General features: G+C 43.9%; 1 protein-coding gene across 2 annotated transcripts in view; it reads right to left on the reverse strand.

Moving 5' to 3' along the window:
* The window catches only part of TP53I11 (tumor protein p53 inducible protein 11), a 45,306-nt gene extending 35,668 nt beyond the window's left edge, over positions 1-9,638 (reverse strand). The window contains exon 1 of one of the 2 annotated variants that reach the window (XM_073348082.2): positions 9,386-9,638. The gene's annotated coding sequence lies outside the window, so the exon portion shown is untranslated. Of the gene's footprint in view, positions 1-8,927; positions 8,991-9,385 lie in introns of those variants that run through there. The other variant, XM_073348085.2, reaches the window with a different exon arrangement.
* Between the last annotated feature and the right edge of the window lie 4,352 nt (positions 9,639-13,990).

Consider the following 13,990-nt stretch of genomic DNA (forward strand, 5'->3'; position numbering starts at 1 on the left):
CTAATGTACGTTGCTCGGGGGGGGGGGGGGGGAGGAAGGGGGGTGAAAGACCCCCTCTCCTCCCAAGCAACACCAGTTTAGCACTGTCCACACCAGCGCCACCGACATGCTTCCGCTTCTCACTGAGGTGGAGTAATTATGCAGATGGGAGCGCGTGCTCTATCAGCATAGCGCATCTTCACAGATGCGCCATATTGACGCAGCTGCACCAATGCAGCTCGGTCGTGTAAACTTGCCCTCAGACTTCAGTTAGTACTTCCCTTGCTACCTCTTCTGTGGCTTCAGATAACGACTCACAGGGCTGACACTGTTTTTCTCAGCCTGCTCCAAATACTTCCCAGGGATCAACAAAAAGGTGGAGATGTAGCAGCTGCATCACAATGCCATCCAGAACTGCCTGGTGAAAGTCATCGCACCGCATCTGGGGGAGGTTGCCATGAACTGCGTTAGACAGCCAGTTGCGACCTGACGTGGTCGTCACCAGTGAGGCCCAGGAAAAGATCATCCTTGTCGACATCACGGTCTCCTTTGAGAACAGGACCCCAGCCTTCCGCGAAACCCGAGGTCGTAAAATAGAAAAATACACCCCCACCCCCCCGCGGCAGACACCTTGAGAGCAAAGGGCTACAAGGTGCAGATGGACGCCCTGATCGTCAGAGCCCTGGGCGCCTGGGACCCCTGCAACGAGCGTGTGCTGCAGACCTGTGGGATCGGTCGATGCTACGCACGGCTCATGCGGCGCCTCATGGTCTTGGACACCATCCGATGGTCCAGGGACATCTACATTGATTACATCACCGGCCACCGACAGTACCAGGAGGTGTGAGCCGGAACAACATCATGCATCAAACTATGAGAAAGGGAATGAGAGATTTCTTCCATTGGACCATATGAACTGGAACCATAAACTCACTGAGTATTAAATCTCACCAAATGAGGTTAAATCCATCCCATTCATCGCATCCACTCATACTCCACACCTGAACATAGCCATTATATGAACATACCCTCATCTCAATGTCTGTACTTTTACCCCCAATTGGGGATATTGCAGATTATGTATTCCTTACACCAGCTGCTCCTAAACCAAACTTCATACCCCTTGATAATCTATACATTATTCCCTGATAACCAGAAACTTCTATGCTTAAACTCTGTACTGTTTTCTTTTTATTTTAAGATCTTAATAAAATTCTTATCTTTGTTTGCTTTGTGCTGTAGATGGGGTGGTAACTTGATTTACTCAGGACATTTTAGGTTAGCTACTTCATTCATATCTCTGGATAAGATCAACCTTTAATCCACCCCAATAGATTCATTGGCAACGGCTGGGACAGGAGTCAAAGGGGCTCATCAAATCTGACATAGGGTGTGATGTGCAACAGGGTAGTGCCCAGGTTCTATCCAGAACACTAGAACAAGGGTATGTTCAGAATCTGCACAGTAGTGAATCAGCACAGCTGCGTGTACGTTGGTGTTACAACTCTCCTGTGCTCAACAGTATGTCATACCTGAGCAAGTGTGTCCTAAGCCCTATATTGTCATCACTTCCAGAGTCTCAACTTCAAGTGTTAAGGGCCTATGCTTTGGCAACGTCCTGTTCTCTCTATCTTAAAGTCCTGAGTAACTATGGATCTATTACTACAGAGTCAGATTTGTCCACCATATTAGGTGCAGCCCTTGAGTTCCTGGCAAGCTTCCAATGCAACCCACAGCAGGGCAAAGTTTGGGTGTTCCTTTATTATTAAGCATTTCCCATAGTAATTTCTGCTCCAGGGCGCGCACATCCTGGACTTAGTCTTTACTCACATGGCAAATCCCCAGGCTTTGCCAAGCAAACATTATCTGGCTCCTCAGGAATCTGCAACACAAGTTCCTGCACTTTTACTTTGGTCACTGGGGAGGACAGTCAGAGTCTTGTAGTTCACTGGTGTACACTATGTATTACCCTTCAGCTGTATGGCATGTAATTAAAGGGTGAGTGAAGGATATTCAAGCTCTTGCTAAGCCCTGGAACTCTGAAATAAACTGGTTTCATAACATGCCATGCTTTCTGGAATGCCTCGCTTTTTAGTGATTGACTTGTCTAATGCCTTTCACCCTTAAGGACCCCCAGAGCTCTTCAACCTTTATATACAGTATTGGAACGTCCAGCTCTACAGTGGAATATAGCAACTTTTAATGCTGTTTGAGAATGCTACCTGACTTACATGCCCCTCCCCCATTACTGTAATCTTTAATCCATTTATCCTCAAAACCCCTCTGAGGTAGGCTAATAGATTTCCAAGACCAGAGGGGACCATTATCAGCTAGTCCAGGGATTCTCAAACTGGGGGTTGCAAGATGGTTACATGCGGGATGTGAGCGTACAGCCCTGACCCTGGCCATGCATGGGGCTCCAAGCCCCCAGTAAGTTACCCTCCCCCATTTTTAGTTTATTTGGGGGCGGGAGAGATTGCAGTCAGAGGCAGACTGTGTGAAAGGGATCGCCAATACAAAATTTGAGAACCACTGATCTACTCTGGCCTCCTCTATAAACATAGCCATAGAACTTTCCCAAAACAATGCGTAGAGCAGAGCTTTCAGAATAACCTCCAATTCAGATTTAAAAGCTGTCAGTGATGGAGAATCCCCCACAGCCCATGGTCAATTGTTCCAGTGTCTACATCACTCAGTTATAATTTCACCTTGTATCTAGTCTGAATTGTCTAGTTTAAACTTAGTCATTGGATCATGTTATACCTTCCTCTGTTAAATTTAATAGCTCTTTATTAAGTATTTGTTCCCCTGTGGATACTTAGGCTCATCAAGTCACCTCCTAACCTTCCCTGTTAGGCTCAAGGAGCTCCATCTATTTTGCTCATCATGAAAAGGCATGTTTTCCTATCCACTAATCATTCTTATGGTTCTTCTCTGAACCCTCTCCAATCTATCAACATCCTTCTTGAATTGTTAACAGAACTGAACACGCTATTCCAGCAGTAATTGCACCAGTGCCAAATACAAAGGTAAAATAACCTCAATTTATGCATCCAAGGATCACATCAGCCCTTTTGACCAGTGTCTCACTGGGTGCTCATGTTCAACTGATTCTCTACCAGGACTCCCAAATCTTTTCTAGAGTCACTGCTTCCTAAGATAGTCTCTCCTCCCCTCCACCCCCCATTGTAAAGTATGGCCTACATTCTTTGTTCCTACAAGTACACATTTATCCATATTAAAATGTAATTTGCTCGGTAAACTGGGCACAAGTAAATGTTCCAGAGTGCTCTGTATCAGTGACCTGTCCTCCTCATTCATCACTCCCCCAATTTTTGCATCAGCTGCAAATTTTAGTGATTACTTTCTTCCATGTGGTTAAGCATTAGAGCACAGAGCCAAGAACCAATCCCTGCGGAACCCCACTAGAAAGAAATCTGCTTGATGATTCCCTGTATACAATTACACTGAGACCTACCAGTTAGGCAGCTTTTAATCCACCTATGTGCCATGGTTTTTTTTAATCAAAATGTTGTGTGGTATCAGGTCAAACACCTTACGTAAGTCTAATAACTATCACCTTTATCAACCAAATTTGTAATCTCAAAGTTGTGACACAGGATCTGTTTTCCATAAACCTACTTTGACTGGCATTAATTACCTTCAATTCTTTATTAAAGTGAGTCCCATATCAGTTGCTTCATTATCTTGCCAGCAATTGAGGTCAGGCTGACAGGCCTATGATTACCTAGGTCATCCCATTCACCCTTTTTAAATATTCACATAGATGAGGAACCGAGGCACAGAGTATATAAGTGACTGTCCTATGGTTACACAGGAAGTCTGGGGCAGAGCTGAATGTGACCCCAAATGAATAATGTATCCAGCTGAATCTGCAGATGGATTTTGAGAAGCATGAAGTTAGAGTCAAAAAACATACCTGCTCCCTATACTCTTCCAACAAAGCACAAGGGGATCTTTTAGTGACAGTCAAGGCCTAGGATTATTATTTCATATACAAGATGGCACCCCTAGCAACACTATGTCCCTTAGTGCTACAGTGGTTCCTTGACAGAGCTGTCAGTCAGAGGCAAACGTACCAGCTGCTGAGTCACCAACATAATTTCTCAAGATCTGAGGGTTTTCTTTGTAGGCCTCTTACTCAGCTGCTGAGCTAGCCTCATACTGCTGTCTCTGAAGGCTGACAGGATTACAGCCTGAAATAGCATAGCTGCAAGCCCTGTGTCCGTAGCAGGCACTAGGCCAGACTGCTGTCCCTGTCTGACTTTCCCCTTGCAGCTGTGCATGTCACAGTTCGAGATACCTTGCATGTGGTTTATATTTAAAACAGGAAGAAGGATTTCTTTAGAATGCAGCCTCCTTCTGTTCCTTAACACCATAATCTCCCTCTTAGATGCATACCCCTCAGTCAGGCTGCTGCTAGCAAGTCCAAAGGCACACCTGTGTGCACAGCTGCATGCATTCACACTGTTGCTGACCCCACAGCAGAACATAGAACTGTTGCTCAATTTAGGATCAAACTCACTTGGACATACAAGAGTGAAAGAAATCTATAGTCCAGATTAAAATGCTAGGGCCAACACCAATGAAGCCCATAATAATGATGTGGGTCCCAGTCTCCTTTCTGAGCTTGGCCCAGTAAATTCAGGAGCCAAAGTTCATCCCCCTACCTATACAATTGTTTTTTTTTTTTTTGTAGAAGAAACCGTTTGCACCTTTCCCAGACCATCTAAGGCTGCTAGTGGACATACAATTCACCACAGACATTCTTTTCTTGATATCTCTCCAGCTCTTGCTGTGAAGCTTGCCCTTTCCCCTTCTCTTGGCAGATGTCACCAAGCTTCTACCCCACAGCCACATTGAAGAGAGAGAGAAAAAAAAAGAGGGGAGCAGACACTGTTTTGGCACAATGAGCAGAGGGTTGGGACGCAGAAGGCCTTGAGAAAGTCCCTTTGCCTTTCTTCCTTGGTTTACCCCTTTGAAATGGGAATAACCCTGACTCATCCCTATTTTATGGATAAATTAGTCAATGTCAAGCACTGTAAAAATGTGCTAAGTAGGCAGTCCCACGTTATGGATATTTTCCCAAGGGGAAAGTTAATGATTCTTGTGACTGGAACACCCAGGTGTCATGGCTGGTCACATGAAGAATGGGAAAGAGATATGTATCTTCTTTATGAAACATTACAGAGTTTGGTCTAGTGATTTGAAACAGAGAGATCTGGGAGTCAAGACTATAGTGTTCTTATACTGACCCTCTTTGTGTGTGTCCTCCAGTAATGGGAAGTGATTTCCTGTGTCTCACTCTCCCAGTCTAGAAAATGGGGATAACCCTAACTGGCTGGACAGAGGGGCTGAGAATTAGTTTGTCTTTATAAAGTTCTTTTGAGATCTCAAAGTAGAAAGCACTGAAGACAAATGACTTCACATTCAGTTATATTTGTAAGACAAAACCTTAAAGTTCCAGCTTGATTTTTAATCTTTACAGATAAGTTCACCTATAGTGCTAAAAGAGAACTGATGACCTGGGGAACCCTAGTTAGTTTGGCATCTAGGAACCAAGAAAAAAGCTTAACTTACAAAAGAAGTTACAAGATTCCATTTAACATCAGCTTGTATCTCTGGTCCGCTCCTAGGGCTATTTTTAAATCTGCTCTAGAGACACAAGCCTCCAAGTGCATCTGATGAAGTGAGCTGTAGCTCACGAAAGCTTATGCTCAAATTGCTTAGTCTCTAAGGTGCCACAAGTACTCCTTTTCTTTCCAAGGATTTGTTTTTATGCTACTATATTTGAAATGTGAAAATATCTGCTTTCTATAAATAGTATCCTCAAAGTGCCAAGACCTTGCCTGCTGGTTTAGGCCCCCCCTCCCAACCCCCCCCCCCCACACACAACCCCAAACAATATAAATAATATTTGTTTGTGTATCTTCCAGTGAAAGGGAAAGAATTAAAACTACAACAGCAAAGGAAAAACACAGGCACAGAAGATGTGCAATACCATATCAAAATCTCAGTCTCACTGGTCTGGTATCAGCGTTTTTATGCGTGCTTTAAGCCTGTTCTAATCAGTTAAGTCACCTCCATAGCAAGTCTAAGGATTTTAATTTCTTTAGACTCCAGGGCTTTTCTGACAAGCTTCCTCTTTCTGGGGAAATCCCCCTTTCTAAAGCATAGTGGTAATTTTGTGTTACTTTTCTTTACACAAGGATCTTGAACTTCATTATATTGCAGTCTCTTAGTAGTTCAGCTAGAAACAGTGTTACTACTTGAACCACTGCTTGAGTGTGTCTCTTTAGAACTAAGGCAAGAAAGGCTTCTCCCCTTGCCTGCTCTAAGGGCCCATTAACACTGCAATGAGACACCCATGACTGGCCCATGCCAGCTGATTTGGGGGCTTTTTAATTGCCATGTAGACAGTTGGGCTCAGGCTACAGCCTGAGCTCTGGGACCCTTCCAGCTCACAGGATCCTAGAGCCTGGGCTCCAGCCCAAACATCTACACAACAATTCAACAGCCCCACGAGCCGACACAGGCCAGCAGCAGGTATAATTACAGCTTAGACATGCCCTAACGTCTCATCATACAGCAGCACTGGTGATCGCTCTAGTGTAGAGGAAGCATTGGCAGCTGCTACCCTTTTTACTACCATATCCTTGAGGCCTGCTCTGTGCAGTTACAAATGACCCAGTGATTTAATAGGTGGGGACCAGTGGGAGTCATGTCTACCTTTAGCGCTCCCTATTGTTGAGATGGGGAGAAATTTTTCAGGGAAGGGGTGGGGGAGAATGCATGTGCACACACAGTCCTAGGGACTAAAAGAATAACCATCCCCCTCCACACACACACACACACACGTCAAGCCATCTTAACTTGATTGGAACCCCCACCTAACCCGCCATTAAACCCAGTTTAACACTAACTCTCCCAGCTTGCCCTTCTGAGATAGGGCTAATGTTGAAGAGCTTCTACACTAGGGCAATGGGAGCTACATGAGCACCTAGAAAGATCTTTAAATCGAGCTGCATTCTTTCCACCTCTGGACTTCATCCTTCCTTCAACCTCCTTCAGCGTAACAGATAATCCCATGATTTTTCCTGCTTTCAGGCACTCTCAACTCCTCTTTTCCTCACATGTGCTATTGTGATCTGCTGCTTCCTTTATAACAGCTTTGAAATCCATCCTTATCTGTCCCTGCCTCTCTCTTGCTCGGTGCTATAGGTTCCTTTTCCACAGGCTCCTTAACAGCCACATAGCTCTTCTACTACAGAGTATCCAGAATACCAATGCCAAAATTAACTTCTAGCTGTGACTAGATCACACAGACCCCAGCCTCATACAAGTCCCTCCACTGGTTCTATGTCCCCTACTGCATTTATTTCAAATTTCTGCTCTGCACAGCCAAGGCTCTGCCCCTGCCTACATCTCATCTGTGGTCACCTGCCACTTCCTTATTTGGACCCTGCACCTCCCTCTTTCCACCAATTCCAGTGTTTCATGTTAACACTGGCTGAAGACAGTCTCTGCACCAAAGAGCTGACCACCTAGACATTGACAGGATACAGATTGCGTCAGCCAAGCAATGCTCACACAGACTAAGGTGGTTCCTTCTCCTTCCATCTGGCCATCCTGTCTTATGTTCTTCAGCACCCTGTCTCATGATCAGTTCAGATTGTGTGGCAGTTACCAGGTTTTGCTTCCTATGTAAAGGACCATGCATACCTTCATTGTGCTCATGCAGATGTCAAATCATCAGTACCCACTATTAAGGGTTCTTTAGTTGATTAGGACAATTTCACCTGTGTCAGCTCATGGTCAAATCCAGTTTATTCTCCCACAGCTGGGTGAACTGAGAAGCAAATGTGAGTGGACTTATAACTTTTTTGTTGTAAAAGCAGGCAGTGACTAAGATGCACAGGGAGCAAAAACAACAACAACAAAAACACAATTGATACAAGAGTAGTTTCAGAGTAGCAGCCGTGTTAGTCTGTATTTGCAAAAAGAAAAGGAGTACTTGTGGCACCTTAGAGACTAACCAATTTATTTGAGCATAAGCTTTCGTGAGCTACAGCTCACTTCATCGGATGCAGAGGAGTTGTATCTCTCCAAACACAAGGAGCTCCACTCCCTAACCCAGAGAAGAAAAAAAAAATAAAAATAAAATCACTGCCAGCCACAGTTGCCTTTGTCCACTTCAGGTCTACCCTGTGGCAGCTCTTTAGATTGAAGTGTTATAGGATGGAATATGCAAGTGGCAGCATGAGTCCAGAAAGGCCACATAGCCACTCACCTCTTGCCCTACCACTACTCATGCTTGGCAGAGACCGGAGAGGGTCCTACGTGCCTTCGCAAAGTTTTGCGTTGGGAAATTTGGAAGTGGCTTTAGGAATAGAAGTTACCGATTTGCACTGAGACAGAGAATTGAGAGGCAAAATAAACCGTACACTTGGATGTTCAGATTCTGCAGATGGGGAGTCTCAAAGTAATGCTATAGTTCACAGCCCTTTCTCTCACTGATGTTTCCTTGAGACAAACACACAGGCCATCATTCCTGTAACAAGCAGTACAATAACTAGAAGCAAAGGAAACCCCCTACAATTACAGGCAGATTACCTGCTTCCTCACCCACAAAGGGATCTCCTTTTCTGATGCATGTAGCACTGTCCCATATCAAAATGCAAAGACCCCTGCAAACACACACACGTGCATACAGGTTAAACAGCTGGAAGTGTTTTTCTGATACTCTTGTATAACGATTACTATACAACCCCCCAAACAATACATTACCACACACATGCCCCCCACACACAGCACCAATATTTGTCCGCTCACGTGAATTTCATGCCAATACTTTGAGTGGGAAAAAAATGCACAAACTGCTTATTCCTAACAAACAAAGATGAAGTGAGAAATCTCAAGGCATTTACCATTACAGCGGTTCCCCGAACTATTCGTTACCGGTGAGCAGGAAGTGGCTCTTAACACAAAACCACATCAGAAAGGATTTGCATTGCTTTACAACTTTCCATCTCCAAAGTCAATGCAAATACTGGGAACGTGAGAGGGGGAATCAGCAAATCCCTCAGTCCGCCAGCACACCACAAGCCAGCCGGAGGTGCAAAGAAACACAAGCGGCGCAGCAGAGAGACATCCGTGCAGTGCCTTCCCAAGGCATGAGCGGTTTCTGTGCAGCATCGTGGTACCTTTGTTTGTTCTGACTCCGGGAAACCCCTAAAAATAGTTTCTGCAACAGGGGCCCGCCAGACCAGCTCAAACTAGCGAGCAGCAAAGAAACATTTCCACAGAGAGACGGAGAAATGCTGGGCTAGAAATTGGGGGGGAAGAGAGAGAGAAGTAATCGCACTGAAACCGAACACAAACTTACAGCCTTAGAGCATGTTCTCCCTGGAGTTGGAGGGGGGGTTGCGTGGTCTATCGAACGACACCCCCACGTGAAAAATAATTTCCACAGCCAGAGACCAATTCACATCTTGCTGGTCAGTTGCAGAGACAGAAACTGACTAGACGGAGCGCTCTCCGCCGGGGGCCCTTTGTGTAATCTACACTTACCATAATACAAGAGCCAAACCTAGCACCTCCTCTACATTACCATATTACACCAATCCCACGTCGCACCGAAAAGCAAAACTGCTGTGCAGTTGCCACCCACACGCTGTGGTGATTAGCTTAAGCGACATCAGCAGGAACCGAGCGCCTAGAAATCAAGTCTGCAGGAGCACGTTTACCGTAATTAATAGAACACACCGTGCATACTTTTTCAATTGACTGAGTGTAGCACCACACTAACCGTAATGCATAAATATTGCATCCACATTATTATACTGCTTAGTTTTAGAGAGACGCCCTGAGATTAGCCCATGCCGATTTAGCTTTTACCATAAGAGCAGGAATAATGTACCCTTAGCTATGCATTATTTATGTGGCCGTAAATCCATTGGGGGACTTTGGGGATACAGTATATTAAAAAAGTAAGAGTTATGCTCATGTCACTAAACCCCCCCAGACTAAATTGTAGCCTTTAGTGAATTAAAGTGAATTAAATCTCTCTCTCTCACACACACACACACCCCTCCCAAATGTGAACACAGAGTACAGCACTTGAACAAAGATCCAACTGCCCCAGTATGTCTCTCCTTCTCCTCACAGTCCCTTCTGGATTTCAGGCCTCTTCTTTCTCCATCTTGTACCATCTTCTCCATCCCTGTCAGTATGTCTTCATTCTTCCTCTTGCTTTAGAACCTGTCCCTGTCCCTGTCCCATTTTGTAACCACACTGAGCACTTTCAAAACAAATAACAGCAGAACCTATTATGGCACAAAGCCAAGCTCAAAACACTCTGCAGACTACCAAAGAAACTCAAGCCCTGCATCAGACAAAAGCTTGTGTAAATGGACAAATCTTGCAATGTCCTTTGAAAGGTGTGTTTAAAACCCTTTCACTATGTATCAAACATACATTTTGAAATATCTTTAAAGCCAATGTGCCTTTGTCTTGACTTTGTAGCACCCCCAGTATAGATCTGTTGCCTGTCTGAATACTGCTCTTCTAATGTACCACAAACCTGAAAAGCAAAAACCCTAGTTATTCCAGTCTTGTTCTCCCTCCTGCCACCCTCTACTAGAACCTCATTCCTGATCTGCAAAGCCCCCTGTTATTCCAATCTTGGGTCCCCCTTCCTATAACTCTGTTGATGCACCTTATTTCTGACCTGTAGCAATCCTTGCTATTCCAGTCCTGAGCAAAGACTGAAAAGTCTGGCTGCTTGTATTGATTTATTTATTTTTTGTTAATTATGATGGATGTTAGTTCAGTTGAGATCAACAGACTGATTATATTTGCAATCCAAACAAGACTCAAGCCAAGGGCTCCAGACTAGTAACTAACCCACTGTTCTCCCATTCCCCTCCCCCCATTCATTAATGTCCAAATTATTTGTATGGAATGTCACACATCATAGACTATTTAGGATTCTAGCAAAAACACAAGGAACAAGAATAAAGAAGTGCATCAAAGGCCCAATTCCTGGGGGTGGCGGACAAACAACATGGTATCAATGTGAAAATAAATCATTTGTGGAGAATAACATAACTTGCATCTTTGCTCATCCTTTGGTCCCATTTACAAAATCCACCAATGAGATTAAATTTTATTTATGCATTTCTCTAAAAAGATTGTCAGCTCCAAACCATAGACTAAAAGCAATTGCCTTTCAGATGGTTTCAAGAGCCCCTTGTAATAAAAGAGAAGAGGGAAGGAAGCTCCTCTTTGGGACTGTGGTTATCCTTTTCACATTTTGAACCCTATTATACAATTCCCTTCTTAAAAAAAAATATCAGAAAAAAACAAAATTGTTTCAGTGGAATTCATGCAGGGGAAAAGGGCTGGACTGACCACCCTAGAGACTGCAGCCCAGAGAACACATGGAGCATGGGCAGCAGCTGGGTACACTTCCCCATGCTAACCACTACCAATGATCCTCAGTCCTGTCCTGGTGGAAGACTCCCACGATCATATCCAGCAATAGGGATGTCTGGGGAACTAGTCAGATGCTTTTTAATTCCATTGCAATACATTAGAGTAGGGGAGATTTGGGGGGGAGGGAGGGGGATGGACATAATGAGGAAATGATAAAAAGCTTCTAACATTAGGGGCAGTTAGTATGTCGTCTCTAGGGATCAGTCAAAAGCTCCATTTCTATATGCCAAAGGAACTGGTAGCTTTTGTGATTTCCACACTTACTAGGAACCTTTTCATTTCACATAAGCCAAAGCTAGTTAGAACATGGAATTTCCATTCTATGGAAACTGACATTTTGAATCTTTTTTTAATTCTAAATTGAAGCAAAAATCTAAAATTTCCCCTGGAACAAATGCCAGAAAAAAGTCAAGTCAGAACCATCAAGATATTTCATTCTGATCAAGTCAAAACATCAGAATATAATACTATGTATATATTCAAAACAAAATAAAACATTTTCACCTTATTGAAATGAAATGTTTTGACATTATCTAGACAAAATTAATTTATATTTTTATCACAAATTTAGCTTAAATCCACACATTCCAGGAAAGCATTTTGATTGCAAATCAATGGGCCCTAGGCTCCTAAGTGCCTAAATCTCTTTTAAAAATGGGAATTAGGTACTTTAGAAAATATTGTTCCTGTACTGATTTGAATCCATAACCTAGAGGCCAGGTCTAAACCGAAAGTTAGGTCAACACAGCTACATTGCTCAGGGTGAGAAAAATCCACAACCTGAGTGACGTAGTTAAGCCAACCCTCACTGTAGACAGCGCTAGGACAAAGGAAGAATTCTTCCATTGACCTAGCTACCATCTGCTTGGGGAGGGGACTAACTACAGCACTGGGAGAACCCCTCCTGTTGCTGTAGTGAGTGTCTACACTGAAGCGGTAGAGCCGCGCAGCTGCAGTGCTCTAGCTGTACCGCAGCATCATGTCTTGTGAAGGCATAGCCAGTCAAAAGTCTCCAGCTCCTCTTCCTAACGCCTTGAACCATCCAATCCTCCCATCTACCTACTCCAGTATGAAACCAGGCTCAGGCACTTAAAAGGGCAAGCTCAGTTTGCATCAATATGGTTCAGTCTTTCAACTGTGCCACAACCATGTTTCAAAACCAAGTCCGAGTCATGCTGGTGGTTAGTCTCAAAAGCATCATCTATACTGGAGAAAAACCGTGTATAATTTAAATGTAAGTATTGACCAAGGAATGGCTGATACATTACAAATATCGCCACCAGCAAGTTCATTTCATTTGCCTTTAACTCTGTGTCCACATATAGCAGCATAGCACGTTGCCTTCTGGAAGCCTATCCCATGATTTCTGCCCCAACACAACTGTTCTATACAGTAGCTTGTGGAAGTGACCAAATAATTATGAGAAGACTAATGATAATAATGTGTAAACTAGTTTGCCAGTACTTCCCATCTGCTTAGCAGTGTAATATTATGAGGATTGTAGTGTTTAAATTTGTTCACAGCAAGATTAATTAGTATATGCAGTATAAAGTCCCCTTTACAACATTTGTATCAAATTTGTGTGACTAGGAGCTAACTGTGTGATTTATTATTACTCTCCACTGTAAAGGAGACCACACACTATTCTGAGTTATCAGCTCACTGTTCCTCTGGGAACAGAATCAGATGCATTAAATCAGGCAAGGGAGAGGAAGGAGTAAAACATAACCTCCAAACTATGAGCCTGAGTCAAATAGAGGGTGGAGGTGTTGGAAACAGTGATGTAGAAGAAGGAAAAGGGAGAGCATTTGGGAGAGAAGATATGGATTTTGGTTTTGGCTGATGAAGATACTTGAGAGAGACAGGCTAAGATAGTGGATTGAAAGGAAAGAGGCTGCTGATCAAAGGTGGAGTGGGAGATGGTGTGATTCGTCATTATAGAGATGGTAGCTAAAGCCATATAAATGGGTGAGATTGCCCAGAGGTATAAAATAAAGTGTAAAAAGCAGAAGGCCAAGGACAGGTAGCCCTTGGTGTACAGCCACAGCAGGAAAGGGGAGTAGGAGGACCCACCATAAGAGACACTGAAAGAACAATCTGAAAGGTAGGAAGAAAAGCAGAGAGGAGAATGTAACTAAAGCCCAGAGATAAGATGTCTAGCAGGAGAGAGAATGATTAATAGCATGAAATGCACCAGAAAGGTATAAACCACTGGAGGACAACCTGCGGCCCACGGGCCACATGTTGCCCATTAGGGTAATCTGATTGTGGGTCGCAAGACATTTTGCTGTTGTTGACCGTCCGCAGGCATGGCTCCCTGCAGCTCCCAGTGGCCACGGTTAGCCATTGCCCTTCGCCCACCACTGGTCTAAACACATGCTTAGCCCTCCAAGGACTTACAGTGTGTACCTGCCCACTGATTAATCTTTTAATTACTACCACCAGCTGGGTCTAAGAGGTTACACCCCCTACACACCATGTGTTCTGCTGCAGT

The sequence above is a fragment of the Lepidochelys kempii genome, chromosome 6 (assembly GCF_965140285.1).
Source record: "Lepidochelys kempii isolate rLepKem1 chromosome 6, rLepKem1.hap1, whole genome shotgun sequence".
Lineage (NCBI taxonomy): Eukaryota > Metazoa > Chordata > Testudines > Cheloniidae > Lepidochelys > Lepidochelys kempii.